The sequence below is a fragment of the Coregonus clupeaformis genome, chromosome 39 (assembly GCF_020615455.1).
Source record: "Coregonus clupeaformis isolate EN_2021a chromosome 39, ASM2061545v1, whole genome shotgun sequence".
Lineage (NCBI taxonomy): Eukaryota > Metazoa > Chordata > Actinopteri > Salmoniformes > Salmonidae > Coregonus > Coregonus clupeaformis.
In genome coordinates this window covers 19,082,233-19,099,551 of record NC_059230.1, presented here as the reverse complement: position 1 = coordinate 19,099,551, position 17,319 = coordinate 19,082,233, and the positions used below count along the sequence as shown (strand labels likewise).

The 17,319-nt window shown below is 46.5% G+C and overlaps 1 protein-coding gene across 1 annotated transcript in view; it reads left to right on the top strand.

Moving 5' to 3' along the window:
* The window catches only part of LOC121554278 (neurexin-2-like), a 591,334-nt gene that overhangs the window by 382,409 nt on the left and 191,606 nt on the right, over positions 1-17,319 (top strand). The gene's annotated exons all lie outside the window — the stretch shown is intronic.

Below are 17,319 nucleotides of genomic sequence, written 5' to 3'. Positions count from 1 at the left end.
GAAGGCTGGAGAGACACTGATAAAAGACAGATGAGTCTGTGTGGCACGGCAGGGCTGGCTGTTTTACTATTGACTTCCACGTCGACTGGGTGAGCTGATGGGGGCCTTGTTAATGGGCCTGTACTGGGGGAGCTGATGGGGGCCTTAATGGGCCTGTACTGGGTGAGCTGATGGGGGCCTTGTTAATGGGCCTGTACTGGGGGAGCTGATGGGGGCCTTGTTAATGGGCCTGTACTGGGGGACCTGATGGGGGCCTTGTTAATGGGCCTGTACTGGGGGAGCTGATGGGGGCCTTGTTAATGGGCCTGTACTGGGGGACCTGATGGGGGCCTTAATGGGCCTGTACTGGGGGAGCTGATGGGGGCCTTGTTAATGGGCCTGTACTGGGGGAGCTGATGGGGGCCTTGTTAATGGTCCTGTACTGGGGGACCTGATGGGGGCCTTGTTAACGGACCTGTACTGGGGGAGCTTATGGGGACCCTGTTAACGGGCCTGTACTGGGGGAGCTGATGGGGACCTTGTTAATGGGCCTGTACTGGGGGAGCTGATGGGGGCCTTGTTAACGGGCCTGTACTGGGGGAGCTGATGGGGACCTTGTTAACGGGCCTGTACTGGGGGAGCTGATGGGGGCCTTGTTAACGGGCCTGTTCTGGGGGAGCTGGTACTGTAGATGCCCAAACATGTGAACACACACACACACACATACACACATACTCACACTCAAAGTCACACACGCACACACTAACACACACTGCCCCCCCACCCCCCACCCCTGCCCCCCCCCTGGCATCACACCCCTGTATGCTGCAGCTTCATTATACCACCACCTCCCTAAGTGTTGTTTGCACTCCATTTACGGGTTAATGTTTTAATTAATTGAGGAGAAAGAAGTGGCTGTGTTTGCATCAGAGAGAGAGCAAGCTGGGAGGAGAGACTTTGAGAAATTGCATCCTCAGTTAAGCATTATAAAAAATGTATGAGAACCTACTTCTGCTTTTTTTCAATATCTGATTTAGCAGTAATGAGGGAAATTAGAAGGGGGGAGACTGATTGTGCGGTGGAGGAGTTAGGAGGGGGACTATAGCAACGGTGGTAGGGTGGTTGGTTGCCATGGAAATCGAAAGGCAGCCAATTAGCCGAGTGTAGAATCGGTTTGAACTGTATACATGCATAACTTAATTACGGTTGACGATTTGCATAAACATGATTATTAAAAGTGCAATCATCATTATCACAATTTTTGTCATCATCAGTAATGGACTGATCAGATACTCTATTTGGGTATTAGATGGTAAATAGGAGTCTATATCAGTGTCAATTTCTACCTTTCTGGTTTGGATGTCTCTGAATAGATCCCCTGTAGCTCAGTTGGTAGAGCATGGCGCTTGCAACGCCAGGGTTGTGGGTTTGTTTCCCACGGGGGGGCAGTATGAAAAATGTATCCACTCACTAACTGTAAGTCGCTCTGGATGAGTGCGTCTGCTACAGTGGGGAAAAAAAGTATTTAGTCAGCCACCAATTGTGCAAGTTCTCCCACTTAAAAAGATGAGAAAGGCCTGTAATTTTCATCATAGGTACACGTCAACTATGACAGACAAAATGAGGAAAAAAAATCCAGAAAATCACATTGTAGGATTTTTAATGAATTTATTTGCAAATGATGGTGGAAAATAAGTATTTGGTCAATAACAAAAGTTTCTCAATACTTTGTTATATATCCTTTTTTGGCAATGACACAGGTCAAACATTTTCTGTAAGTCTTCACAAGGTTTTCACACACTGTTGCTGGTATTTTGTCCCATTCCTCCATGCAGATCTCCTCTAGAGCAGTGATGTTTTGGGGCTGTCGCTGGGCAACACGGACTTTCAACTCCCTCCAAAGATGTTCTATGGGGTTGAGATCTGGAGACTGGCTAGGCCACTCCAGGACCTTGAAATGCTTCTTACGAAGCCACTCCTTCGTTGCCCGGGCGGTGTGTTTGGGATCATTGTCATGCTGAAAGACCCAGCCACGTTTCATCTTCAATGCCCTTGCTGATGGAAGGAGGTTTTCACTCAAAATCTCACGATACATGGCCCCATTCATTCTTTCCTTTACACGGATCAGTCGTCCTGGTCCCTTTGCAGAAAAACAGTCCCAAAGTATGATGTTTCCACCCACATGCTTCACAGTAGGTATGGTGTTCTTTGGATGCAACTCAGCATTCTTTGTCCTCCAAACACGACGAGTTGAGTTTTTACCAAAAAGTTCTATTTTGGTTTCATCTGACCATATGACATTCTCCCAATCCTCTTCTGGATCATCCAAATGCACTCTAGCAAACTTCAGACGGGCCTGGACATGTACTGGCTTAAGCAGGGGGACACGTCTGGCACTGCAGGATTTGAGTCCCTGGCAGCGTAGTGTGTTACTGATGGTAGGCTTTGTTACTTTGGTTCCAGCTCTCTGCAGGTCATTCACTAGGTACCCCCGTGTGGTTCTGGGATTTTTGCTCACCGTTCTTGTGATCATTTTGACCCCACGGGGTGAGATCTTGCGTGGAGCCCCAGATCGAGGGAGATTATCAGTGGTCTTATATGTCTTCCATTTCCTAATAATTGCTCCCACAGTTGATTTCTTCAAACCAAGCTGCTTACCTATTGCAGATTCAGTCTTCCAAGCCTGGTGCAGGTCTACAATTTTGTTTCTGGTGTCCTTTGACAGCTCTTTGGTCTTGGCCATAGTGGAGTTTGGAGTGTGACTGTTTGAGGTTGTGGACAGGTGTCTTTTATACTGATAACAAGTTCAAACAGGTGCCATTAATACAGGTAACGAGTGGAGGACAGAGGAGCCTCTTAAAGAAGAAGTTACAGGTCTGTGAGAGCCAGAAATTTTGCTTGTTTGTAGGTGACCAAATACTTATTTTTCACCCTAATTTGCAAATAAATTCATAATTAATCCTACAATGTGATTTTCTGGAAAAAAAATCTCAATTTGTCTGTCATAGTTGACGTGTACCTATGATGAAAATTACAGGCCTCTCTCATCTTTTTAAGTGGGAGAACTTGCACAATTGGTGGCTGACTAAATACTTTTTTCCCCACTGTAAATGACCAATAATAAATAAATAAAATTAAATAGGCCAAAGTGTAGAGTAGAATCTCAGTGCAACCATGATCCATCATAATGGGATTGGTATACACTGATTCATTGCATTACATAGGTATCATTAGTAAGAGGCGTCCTGGTTTTAGGGAAGATTATTCAACCAAAACCATATATTGGTCTTACAGGGTATGAATGGTGGGAAGGTCAAATAATACATGAATTGACTTCATTATATCTAAATATTGACACATATGTTGTATAGTTGTGACGTTTAAATATACCCATTGTGGCAGACTGAATACGACCAAACTAGTTTGTTTGTCATGGCACACAACTTACTCAACCAAATCAGTAAAGCTATTTTAATTTTTATTTATTTTGCCTGTCAGCATTGTTTAAGTGACTGTCCAATGTTCATCTCATTTTAAAAGCTAATATTCTGTTTTCTCATCATAGCCAAATTATGTTGTTGACTCGTCCTTTAATTGTAGTTGTGGTCAAAGCATAGAGAAAAACCATTAAGTAAAACCCATCTCAAACTTTTTTTTGAAACAGACCGTTTAAAAAAAATGCTTGAAACTTGCTTACAATGTGACATCATGTTCTGTGGCCGAGATAGCCGCGACTGTGATTGGTTGACGACGAGGAGAATAGGGGAGACACAGGCTCAGGAGGGCACACTGCACACAAGCTAGCTAGCAAGCCAAGCAATACACAGTTCGTGTTATCAAAAAGGACAAAGCCTATACAACAACTACACTCTTAGAAAAAAGGGTTTCAAATGGGTTCTTCGGTTGTCCCCATAGAATAACCAATTTTGGTTCCATGAAGAAACCTTTTTGGTTCCAGGTAGAACCATTTTTTGGTCCCATGTAGAACCCTCATTGGAAAGGGTTCTACTTGGATCCCCAAAAGGTTCTACCATCTCACCATTCCCTTCTATTTCAAATCCTGTGGTTTGTAGCTAAAAGTTGGATGTCAAGAGGAAACCTAGTTAGCTGTTGTTGTAGACTGATATAGGTAGCAGCAGTTAGCTAGCTTAGCTTCTAGCAAGCACAGCTAGCCAGATAGCTAGTTAGCTAGCTAAAGTAAAAAATATCAGAAATATTGACAAAGCAATGGACAGAAACAACTCACGTTTGTGAACAATCAGTCTGCATTTATTGCTGTTATAGTAAAGTGCCCTAGTCCTTCCATCTTGCGTTTCCAAATCCTGAACCCATCCATACTATTTGACTTGGTTTGCTGCCATAGGCATGGGGAAAAGTCAAGCCTGCTGTGCAGTTTGTGCAGCCGGGAAGTCTGTCCCCACTTGCATCTCATTGGCTGAGATGGCAAATCAGTTGTTTTTGACCGGTATACACCCACACCACTCTGTTGTCTCCTAACTGGCCAAGCAGGAGCACAGAGAAAAGCTGCTTTATTGGAAGTGCATCTATTTAATTCATATTGTTATTCGTTTTTTGTCATATTTCATAGAAATCTGGAACATTGGACAGATACTTTAAAGTTATTTTTTTAAATGTCAATCCACCAGTACTCCCATAGTCTATAATTTAGTTGTCACGCCCTGACTCAGGGGACGTTGATTTGTTGAGTCATGGTGTGTATATTCCGTGTTATGTTGTGTTTTTCTGTTTAGTTCTAGATCGTTTAGATCTATGTTGGCCAGGGTGGTTCCCAATCAGAGGCAGCTGTAGCTCGTTGTCTCTGATTGGGGACCATACTTAGGCAGCCTGTTGGCACCAGTTAGTTTGTGGGATCTTGTTCTGTATAGGTTTGTTTTGTGTAACCTTAAGACTTCACGTATCGTTTGTTTGTTGTTTTGTCGTGTTCAGTACTTAAATAAATATGTACGCTTATCACGCTGCGCCTTGGTTCGACCAATCTTTAAACGATCGTGACAGAAGATCCCACCAAATGAGGACCAAGCAGCGTGTCCAGGAAAAGACAGCCTGGACCTGGGAGGAGATCCTGGACGGGAAGGGATCCTGGACTTGGGAGGAGATTCAGGCCGGAATGGATCGCCGTCCTTGGGAGGAGACTGTGGAGGCGCGCTATAGAGAGGAGCAGCGGCAACGCAGAAGGTGCCGGCCGAGGAGGAAGCCCGAGAGACAGCCCCAATAATTTTTTTGGGGGGGGCTAAAAGGGTGGTTGGCGGAGCCTAGTGTTAGAGCAGAGCCAACTCCCCGTACTCATGCTAGGAAGCGTGTGACTGGGCAGGCTCCGTGTTATGCGGAGCCACGTACTGTGCCGCGTGTGTTCCGGCACAGTCCTGTACGTCCTGTGCTAGCACCACGCACGTGTCGTGCGAAGATGGGCATTCAGCCAGGACGGGGTGTGCCGGCTCAACGCTCGTGGTCTCCAGTACGCCTCCTCGGTCCCGTATATCCTGCGCCGGTGCTACGTGCTGTATCGCAAGTACGAGTGCACAGCCCCGTACGTCCTGTGCTGATGCCTCACACATATTGTGTGGAAGTAGGCATTCAGCCAGGCCGGGTTGTGTCAGCTCTCCGCTCCAGACCTCCAGTCCGCCTCCACAGTCCGGCCCGGCCCGTTCCGGCTCCCCGCACCAAGCCAGTGGTGCGTGTTCCCAGTCCGGCCCGGCCCGTTCCTGCTCCCCGCACCAAGCCAGTGGTGCGTGTTCCCAGTCCAGCCCGGCCTGTTCCTGTCCATCGCACCAAGACAGTGGTGTGCGTCGCCAGCCCGGTCCGGCCTGTTCCTGTCCCTCGCGCCAAGCCAGTGGTGCGCGTCGCCAGCCCGGTCCGGCCTGTTCCTGCCCCTCGCACCAAGCCAGTGGTGCGCGTTGCCAGTCCGGTACGGCCCGTTCCTGCTCCCAGCACCAAGCCAGTGGTGCGCGTCGTCAGCCCGGTCCGACCCGTACCTGCTCCCCGCACCAAGCCAGTGGTGCGCGTCGTCAGCCCGGTCCGGCCCGTTCCTGCTCCCCGCACCAAGCCAGTGGTGCGTGTCGTCAGCCCGGTCCGGCCCGTTCCTGCTCCCCGCACCAAGCCAGTGGTGCGCGTCGTCAGCCCGATCCGGCCCGTACCTGCTCCCCGCACCAAGCCAGTGGTGCACGTCGTCAGCCCAGTCCGGCCCGTTCCTGCTCCCCGCACCAGGCCAGTGGTGCGTGTGTCCAGTCCGGCAAGGCCCGTGCCTGTTCCACCGGTGCCTGGTCCGGCACCGGTCAGCTGCTCCACTCCGGAGCCAGAGCAATCCGCTCCACCGGTGCCCAGTCCAGCTCCGGTCAGTGGCTCCAGTCCGGAGCCTGTACAGTTCGATCCACCGTCGTCGGGTCCAGCTCCAGTCAGCGGTGCCAGACCAGACCAGGGGCGCAACAGGGAGGTGGAGAGAAAGTGGTGGTCACGCCCGGAGCCGGACATCCGAGGCGGAATGCCCACCCGGCCCCTACCCTATTAGGTTTATGTGGCGCGGTCGGAGTCCGCACCTTTGGGGGGTACTGTCACGCCCTGACTCAGGGGACGGTTATTTGTTGAGTCAGGGTGTGTATATTTCGTGTTGTGTTTATTTCTATGTTTAGTTTCTAGATCGTTTAGATCTATGTTGGCCAGGGTGGTTCCCAATCAGAGGCAGCTGTAGCTCGTTGTCTCTGATTGGGGACAATACTTAGGCAGCCTTTTGGCACCAGTCTGTGTGGGATCTTGTTCCGTAAAGGTATGTTATTTGTCTACCTTGGACTTCACGTTTCGTTTTGTTCTTTTGTCGTGTGTTCAGTACGGAAATAAATATGAATGCATATCATGCCTTGGTCCTTCTCGTTAATGAACGATCGTGACATTAGTTCCTGGAGCGATTAACACAATGGTTGTTGTTGGTGTTGATGTATTTGTTTATATTACTAACTGTTATCTGTGTGTGTGTTTGTGTGCGTGCATGTGTGTGTATGTGTGCGTGTGTGTGAAGTGTATATGTTTGTTTGTGTATACGTTTGTTTGTGTGTGTCTGTCTGACTCAGTGTACTGTATGTGTCTGTATTTATGGGCCAAAGTTCAAGTGTGTCCCGTAAAGTTTCAATCGTACACTATTATTCAGGCACTTCCCCAGTAAAGAGAGAGAGAGAGAGAGAGAGAGAGAGAGAGAGAAACATTCCCTAGTTCAGCAATGTTGTCAAGGCTGAATGTGCTGAGGGCTTAGTTTTGAACACATTTAGCTAACAATGTTTAAATTCCCCAGAAAAGAAGCACCCACAGTTTATTATTATTACTTTGACATTATAGTATGCATTAAAGGCATTATATTATCATTACATATGCAGTGTTATTAAATAACTATTATATTGCGTGAGCTTCGTTTGGGGCAAAGTATATTCAAAAAATCTTTATATTGTCCTAAGAGAATAGTTAATATTCTTTTACTGTACCCGTTACATAATGTCGGTTAAGTATGATATTATGTCAGGTTAATACCTATTGAATGTACAGTATGTCAGTGGGATGATATGGATCCCTGGACTCTACAGTCGATGATAGGCATCAGCTCATCTGTCTGCATCACTAACACTGTATAGCTCACCACACTACTCACCGCACTACCTCCAATTTTGTCAGTGCTTGTCTGAAGGTATTGGTTGATAGGTGTGGAAGTTGCTTGTACACTGGAGCTGTTTTCCTCAGTAGTGGCTATTTTAGATTGTGGTAGTTTTCGATTGTTCATGTGCAAATAGGATTTAACTGTATTTCCAATGCTGCTGTGGTTATCCATATTGAGGGCATCCAATCACATACATTATATTGTAATGGGATAGATAGGTTGAGACAGAAGAAATGATGGCTTTGAGAAATGCAGGTAGGCTACTATAGTACGTGAAGAGAGGAGTGGAGAGATAGCTAGAGGAGAGGCAGGATGAGGAGAAAATGATGTTAGTAACAGGAGTATCCCTCTGGGTGTCACTGGCATGGGATGTGCAGCTATCTACCTCTCTCTCCTTATCCCTCCCTCTCTCTCTCAGCCGCTCTCTCTTTTTCTCTCTCCTTCCATATCTCTCTCTCTCTCTCTTTACTCTCTCTCTCTACTCTCTCTCCCACTTCCTCTCTCTCTCTCTCCCACTTCCCCTCTCTCTCTCTCTCTCTCTCTCTCTCTCTCTCTGCTTTTTCTCTCCGTCTCTCTTCCACCCAGCTGTCGTGTGTCTCCTTTGCCATTCCTCCCTTGCATCATTCTCATCTCCACTCCTTGAAATCATCAGGCCCCCGTCTCCATGGAGATGCGGCTGTCTGTGCCAGTGCCTGCGTGGCGCGGGGTGGGCGACAGCCTTGGCGGACCCAGCCATCCTCTCCCCTCACGCAGGGCAGACACCCGCGGCCCAGCACCAGCCTCTCTCTCACCACAGCTGGAGGTGTGAACCCCTATACAGCACATACGTGTTTTTAATACATGCTTTAAACTGACACATACAGATGGGCGTCTTGACATCAAATGCATTATACATGTCTGATGTTTGATGGCTATGCTTGATGATATCACACATATACCATTTGAATGCAGTGGGAGTGACATCAGATGCAGTTTGAGGGCAGTATAGTATGTGGTATCAAAAGGATGCTGCATTACAACTTATTAGGTGTACTTCAAATCATTGAACATACTCTCCTATAAAGTCATGTAGTGTCATATTCTATAGCTGCCAGGCTCTGTGTAGTGGAAATAGGAACCCTGCTGTTTTTTCCCCAGTGCTTCTGTTAGTGCTGCTGGCATTACTCGTTCACCCAACTGGTGTCGAGCCACCCACATAATTACCAGGGTTGGGCTCAATTCAGTATTTTGGAATTGACTCCCATTCAACTCATGAGTTTAAATTCGAATTGAATTGGCATCCACGGGAATTTGTAGAATTTGAGATTGAGTGACAGGAAGTAGAATTGAATTCAGTGCAATTCAAGGACATTCCACTCAGTCATAGAACATGAGAGTTTCATTGAATATGACAGGTCACACTTCCAGATACCAAAGAATACATCACTTTTCTCTGGAAACAATGTTCATATAGTCTTTTAACGAGGGGTGCTTAGAATAGCCAATTATATTTCAACCATTTCATTTGTTTGGCTTCCTTTTGAAGCCTCAGGGTCAACTTGAGGGTTACACTAATGCCTTCTAGTAAATGCAGTATTTTCCCCATATTGATTTTTAAAAAGTGATTAATGAAATATAATAACTGTGAATATTCACATACAGATTTTATTTTCCTAGATCATTCATTTTAAAAGTTTGTCCTGAAAATCTATTGTTTAAACAATGTTACATGCATGTGCTGTATAACAACATGTTTGATGTTTTATGGGCAAGATGTATATTTGTATACACTACACCTAATATAGAATAGAAGAGGCATTTGAATGTCATTGAATTTCACTGAATTCAATTCTATTTCCTGTAATTTAAATTTAAATTGCAATTCTGTATCCTGTTTACTACTTCAATTCAAATTCAAAAATGGAATTGGAATTTGAGATATTCTCAATTCAATTCTGGATTGAGCTCAACCCTGATATCGGAAGGACACTACAGGGATGATTTTGCTTTTGGGATTCAGTTTTACTGGAATTCTCTAATGTTGGGGATAGGTTATCATATATTGTAAACAGATTTCATACACTCCCCTACGTATTTATTTGGACAAGCTAAAACAAGCTAAATGGGGGGACTAGATACATAAAGCGCTTTAATTTTTAAACAACAAAACATATGTATGAAAAACCCTCAAATAAAAGGTGGCGTTCTGTACTGTCGTCTCATATAAAACGTTTGATCTCAAATGCAAAATGCTGGAGTATAGAGCAAAATTAAAGGTTTTAGCTTCACTGTCCAAAGAAATACAGAGGGGGGTGTACATGCACCAGGCTGAGATGTATTCACAATGTTCCGACAATGCATTAATACAATTGTGTTTATTGACATTAAATAGAAGTTTGAATAGTCTTAACGATATGTACTGGACTGACATTCTTTAAAATGCCCAAACAATAGATTAAAATAATTCTGTAATCAATAACTATATCAAATCTTTATTTTAAAAATGATCCTGCGGAGGGTATATAGATAATATAACTTTGACATCAATGGTGACATTATTTCTATACAGTACAGTCGTGGTCAAAAGTTTTGAGAATGACACAAGTATTGGTCTTCACAAAGTTTGCTGCTTCAGTGTTTTTAGATATTTTTGTCAGATGTTACTATGGTATACTGAAGTATAATTACAAGCATTCCATAAGTGTCAAAGGCTTTTATTGACAATTACATTAAGTTTATGCAAAGAGTCAATATTTGCAGTGTTGACCCTTCTTTTTCAAGACCTCTGCAATCCGCCCTGGCATGCTGTCAATTAACTTCTGGGCCACATCCTGACTGATGGCAGCCCATTCTTGCATAATCAATGCTTGGAGTTTGTCAGAATTTGTGGGATTTTGATTGTCCACCCGTCTCATGAGGATTGACCACAAATTCTCAATGGGATTAAGGTCTGGGGAGTTTCCTGGCCATGGACCCAAAATGTCGATGTTTTGTTCCCCGAGCCACTTAGTTATCACTTTTGCCTTATGGCAAGGTGCTCCATCATGCTGGAAAAGGCATTGTTCGTCACCAAACTGTTCTTGGATGGTTGGGAGAAGTTGCTCTCGGAGGATGTGTTAGTACCATTCTTTATTCATGGCTGTGTTCTTAGGCAAAATTGTGAGTAAGCCCACTCCCTTGGCTTAGAAGCAACCCCACACGAATGGTCTCAGGATGCTTTACTGCAGGCATGACACAGGACTGATGGTAGCGCTCACCTTGTCTTCTCCGGACAAGCTTTTTTCCGGATGCCCCAAACAATCGGAAAGGGGATTCATCAGAGAAAATTACTTTACCACAGTCCTCAGCAGTCCAATCCCTGTACCGTTTGCAGAATATCAGTCTGTCATTGATGTTTTTCCCTGAGAGAAGTGGCTTCCTCGCTGCCCTTCTTGACACCAGGCCATCCTCCAAAAGTCTTCGCCTCACTATGCGTGCAGATGCACTCACACCTGCCTGCTGCCATTCCTGAGCAAGCTCTGCACTGGTGGTGCCCCGATCCTGCAGCTGAATCAACTTTAGGAGACGGTCCTGGCGCTTGCTGGACTTTCATGGGCGCCCCGAAGCCTTCTTCACAACAATTGAACCTCTCTCCTTGAAGTTCTTGATGATCCGATAAATGGTTGATTTAGGTGCAATCTTACTAGCAGCAATATCCTTGCCTGTGAAGCCCTTTTTGTACAAAGCAATGATGATGGCACGTGCTTCCTTGCAGGTAACCGTGGTTAACAGAGGAAGAACAATGATTTCAAGCACCACCCTCCTTTTAAAGCTTCCAGTCTGTTATTCTAACTCAATCAGCATGACAGAGTGATCTCCAGCCTTGTCCTCGTCAACACTCTCACCTGTGTTAATGAGATAATCACTGACATGATGTCAGCTGGTCCTTTTGTCGCAGGGCTGAAATGCAGTGGAAATGTTTTTTTGGTATTAAGTTCATTTTCTTGGCAAATTTAATTAATTGCAATTCATCTGATCACTCTTCATAACATTCTGGAGTATAAACAAATTGTCATCATAAAAACTGAGGCAGCAGACTTTGTGAAAATTTATATTTGTGTCACTCTCAAAACTTTTGACCACGAATGTACACCCACATACCGTTAATATATGCCACCCCTTGTCAACCTGTCTTCCAAATGTTGCCTTTGATGCTGCCTTTGACGATAAACAGCAGTCACTTTGAATGGCTCTGCCTTATTTTCTTCTGTCATTTTATCTTCATTCATTCCACCTCCCTCTGTTGCTCAGGTAAGTTTGTGGCGGTGTCACACGTGTCAGAGAGAGAGAGGGAGGGAATGAGATGTACACTGCTCAAAAAAATAAAGGGAACACTTAAACAACACATCCTAGATCTGAATGAATGAAATGATCTTATTAAATACTTTTTTCTTTACATAGTTGAATGTGCTGACAACAAAATCACACAAAAATTATCAATGGAAATCAAATTTATCAACCCATGGAGGTCTGGATTTGGAGTCACCCTCAAAATTAAAGTGGAAAACCACACTACAGGCTGATCCAACTTTGATGTAATGTCCTTAAAACAAGTCAAAATGAGGCTCAGTAGTGTGTGTGGCCTCCACGTGCCTGTATGACCTCCCTACAACGCCTGGGCATGCTCCTGATGAGGTGGCGGATGGTCTCCTGAGGGATCTCCTCCCAGACCTGGACTAAAGCATCCGCCAACTCCTGGACAGTCTGTGGTGCAACGTGGCGTTGGTGGATGGAGCGAGACATGATGTCCCAGATGTGCTCAATTGGATTCAGGTCTGGGGAACGGGCGGGCCAGTCTATAGCATCAATGCCTTCCTCTTGCAGGAACTGCTGACACACTCCAGCCACATGAGGTCTAGCATTGTCTTGCATTAGGACGAACCCAGGGCCAACCGCACCAGCATATGGTCTCACAAGGGGTGTGAGGATCTCATCTCGGTACCAAATGGCAGTCAGGCTTCCTCTGGCGAGCACATGGAGGACTGTGCAGCCCCCCAAAGAAATGCCACCCCACACCATGACTGACCCACCGCCAAACCGGTCATGCTGGAGGATGTTGCAGGCAGCAGAACGTTCTCCACGGCGTCTCCAGACTCTGTCACGTCTGTCACATGTGCTCAGTGTGAACCTGCTTTCATCTGTGAAGAGCACAGGGCGCCAGTGGCGAATTTGCCAATCTTGGTGTTCTCTGGCAAATGCCATACGTCCTGCACGGTGTTGGGCTGTAAGCACAACCCCCACCTGTGGATGTCGGGCCCTCATACCACCGTCATGGAGTCTGTTTCTGACCGTTTGAGCAGACACATGCACATTTGTGGCCTGCTGGAGGTCATTTTGCAGGGCTCTGGCAGTGCTCCTCCTGCTCCTCCTTGCACAAAAGTGGAGGTAGCGGTCCTGCTGCTGGGTTGTTGCCCTCCTACGGCCTCCTCCATGTCTCCTGATGTACTGGCCTGTCTCCTGGTAGCGCCTCCATGCTCTGGACACTACGCTGACAGACACAGCAAACCTTCTTGCCACAGCTCGCATTGATGTGCCATCCTGGATGAGCTGCACTACCTGTGCCACTTGTGTGGGTTGTAGACTCCGTCTCATGCTACCACTAGAGTGAAAGCACCGCCAGCATTCAAAAGGGACCAAAACATCAGCCAGGAAGCATAGGAACTGAGAAGTGGTCTGTGGTCACCACCTGCAGAACCACTTCTTTATTGGGGGTGTCTTGCTAATTGCCTATAATTTCCACCTGTTGTCTATTCCATTTGCACAACAGCATGTGACATCTATTGTCAATCAGTGTTGCTTCCTAAGTGGACAGTTTGATTTCACAGAAGTGTGATTGACTTGGAGTTACATTGTGTTGTTTAAGTGTTCCCTTTATTTTTTTGAGCAGTGTATATACAAATATAGACAGAGATAGAGGAAAGGGAGGGGAGAGAGAGAGGGGAGATACAGAGAGAGATGCAGAGAGAGGGAGAGAAAGAGAGGGAGAGCGCTAAAAAGAGGGAGACGGAGAGCGACTGACTCTTTTCAGGGAAAACAATGTGGTGTTAACGTGAATGAAAACTGACCTCACCACCCAATGTCTGCTACATCTGTGCTCTGTGTTTCATTTGCAATGTTCGCCTCTGCCTTCCCGTGTAGGCAGGCAGTCAGGAATGCCGTGGCTGAGAGATAAAAGTTGGAGGTTGCTAACTTCTCTTGAAGCCTTTAAGGAGCATTAAAGCTTTCAAGTAATGTGTGGGCACAGTCTGATGTTATTGATGGGTTAAGGTTGCTATTATTGGATTGATGTATGTTTTGACTTTGGAGTTGGTCTTGGTCGTGGTACAATGCGGGTGGGTGTCGAAAGGCTTTATTTAATGGTAAATACCGTTTTAAATTCGCATTCAAGTGTAATAATATTCAATATGGGTTTATGAAGGGCAAATTTCTTGAAATACTTTCATTTTTCAATTCATACAAAGAAGCATGAATCTAAGACTACAGCATAATAGAACATCAAACCTTGACCTTTTCATTTAACATGGACCCTTGACTTTCCACATCTTTTGTATAATGCACTTTAATGTACTGTGCACTGTGTACCAGTGGAGGCTGCTGAGGGGAAGACGCTCATAATAATTGCTGGAAAGGAGCTAATGGAACCCATGTATTTGATACCATTCCATGTGTTCTGCAGCAGCCATTACCTCGAGCCTGTCCTCCCCAATTAAGGTGTCACCAACCTCCTATGCCGTGTGCAGTATCTCCTCCTTTCTTTCTTGACAAGGAACGTCTGTAGTGGCAAGATGTTTTTGGACTCCCTGTAGACTGGCTTCTCAGAGGTGGACTTTTATATTCTGGCAACACACGCACACACGCTAATACTCACAGGAGAATTACTAGTGCTTGAGTCTATTTCCTGGACCATCCCTCATGACAGTCATTCCCAGAAACACTCTGCTCTATGAAACTGACCACTCTCAGGTTGCCTTGACTGCCCTGTGGACATAACACACAACTGACAGGGTCAGTCCTGTAAATACGCTCCCCTGTGTCGTGGCGGGGGGAGAAAATGACAGTTGTGTGTTATTTGTATGTGTGTGTGGTGGGTTGTGTTGGTGTGTGTGTGCGCACGTTTGTGTGTGTGTGTGTGTCAGAGTCCTCGGTCACCTTGACTGTGGGCTCGCCATACAAGGCTCCAGCAGAGATCTCTCTCTCTCTCTCTCTCTCTCTCTCTCTCTCTCTCTCTCTCTCTCTCTCTCTCTCTCTCTCTCTCTCTCTCTCTCTCTCTCTCTCTCTCTCTCTCTCTCTCTCTCTCTCTCTCTCTCTCTCTCTCTCTCTCTCTCTCTCTCTCTCTCTCTCTCTCTCTCCTCACCCCCTCCCTCCATCTCGCTTCAGCCTGTATTGCGGTAGCACAATAACCAGCTCATTATGTGCAGAGTGGCGCTATACACTGCATACGGTGACATGCTCAGGTTATTGAGCACTAGAGAGGGAAATTCTTGATAAATCAAGCGTGTCAAATTACAAGATTGTGTTACGTGATTAGAGGGAAGATAATGAGGATAGTTCATTAGTGTGCTTATTAGATGTGATTGGGCTTTCCGGATATGGTGTCGGAACAGTTTAAAGACTCTCAATAGGAACATGTTTATTGCAGAGGACTTGTGTTACAGGCCATGTTGAGTGGGGAGGTCTCAATCCCGCTGGTCAGCTTGTTGGTGTTGGCACCCATATGAAGTACAATACAGAGGAGGTTTGTCATGGTATTGACGTCAATGGGACACACACACACACCTCTAAGCCCACGTCTGTCAGAGGCATCTGCTCATTTTCCAATATACACTCACCTGCCCAGTGGGTCGCCTTAAACCACTGCGTTGCCATTTACACCTCATTCGAGTGTGTCTGCTCCTCTTCCCAATGTGCATATTTATGTGTGTGTGTGCGCGCGTGCTCACGGGGGTCCAGTAAGCGGGTTCCCTACCCTCTTCAGCAGTTCCCTTTGAAATCCTGTAATGGAAATCAACTGGAGGTCCGTCCCTTAAATAGCTCCCCCAGTGCTCTCCCGCTGCTGCTGAAGGGCAGAATAGTTCCCATAAGCTATTATAATGTGCTCTCACTGTCTTTTTAAACAGTATCCTTTGGATTTTGGAGGTCCCAATTATAATATTATATTTTAGGATGGCCTGTTGAATTGTAAATCAATCATGAATAGTTCCTTGCAATGTGTTGTTCTGGCATTGGTTAGTTCTACCAGAATGCACTGATCACTGCATGTTCAGAAAAGTCCTAGGTTGGACCTTGAAAACTGTGCACCTTTGAAAATGCAGACATTTTCCTGTCTAGATTGGTGTACCCACAATTGCTTGCCTTTTTACCTGTCCATTGCCTCACTTGCTCTTTGTCATTATCCTCACCTGTGCTCTGGAAGGAACAACTATTACAACATAATCACAGCAGTAGCTAACCATCAGCCGTGTTTACACACACACCCACACCCATCCTCTTCTTCTCTCCCCACACACACACACCCAGAGCTGTCCACCTCCCCTTTCCCCCGCTGTACTTCCATCTGTCTCCTGGTCTGTCAACAAACCTGTGAGCGTGGAACAGGGATGTGAGGCTGTAAGTGGCATAGTGTGACCCTCCCCCCCCTCTACTCCCCCCCTTTCCGAGTGGAACAGGGGTGCTATCTCTTTCTGGCCCTTTCAAGGCTTGTCACTCACTGATGGATAGCAGAGAGATAGCGGGGAAGGAGAGGCCACTGGGACATAAACAAGACAGCAGGCTCCCCTCCTCTCTGCCTTTGCTGCTCCACCACTAGACTACATACAGGAGCCTGTGCTATGCAGTCAGTACCTAGACAGCATGGCCTGACTGGCTCGGTCTCCCCTGCTCTATCATGGACCTAATAGTGAATTGCATAAGGTATATTTTGATAAGAGCTGGAAAAGTTAACGTTTTTTCCCCCCAGAATATATTAATTCAACAACAGTGTTGGCACACATGAACCAAAGCCTGCTTTAGCATGGGCAGCAGCTTTGCAAAGATAAGAGATGAGCTCTGTAGTACATCTCTATGCTGTCGGCTCCCTTATAAGACAGCAGCTTCCAGGTCAGGATGTGTAGCCTTGGAGCTCTGAACCTCCTGTGCCCCAGCCGATGCCCCCGTGCTCCCTTGACTCCTGCTACTATCTATGGTCCTAGCTCCTCACCCCTCCACACCCCGGCGCCCATTCTCAGCAAGGCCACCCAGAGTAGGGGAGACAAACACCTCCTCCATCACTCTTAACAGCCACTGAGGCCTTGCCACTAATAGCATGGGATGGAGAAAAGGAGAGAATGAAGGAGTGGGGGAAGAAGAGAGGAAGACAGGGAGTGATGGCAGTAGTGGTGACGAAGAAAGAGAAGGAGGAGAAAGAGTCGGCGACGACAGATGGGTGTGAGATGCATGGTGGTGAGATTTACGGGCGCCGTTATTTACGCCGTGGGCTGCCTCGGCGGAGGTCAGCGCCGTGGCGTCTTTGAAATGTAATTATGTGGCGCTTGGCGGAGTGTGAGCGGCACTGAGCACGCCCGGTGGCGTGGGCCCCCGGCGATTTATGGGCGAGTTAGGCTAATGGACGGCGCATTGCCGCCCTCCTCTCAAGGCCTGGCGGAGATGAGCCTTTGGGGCGGGGGCAG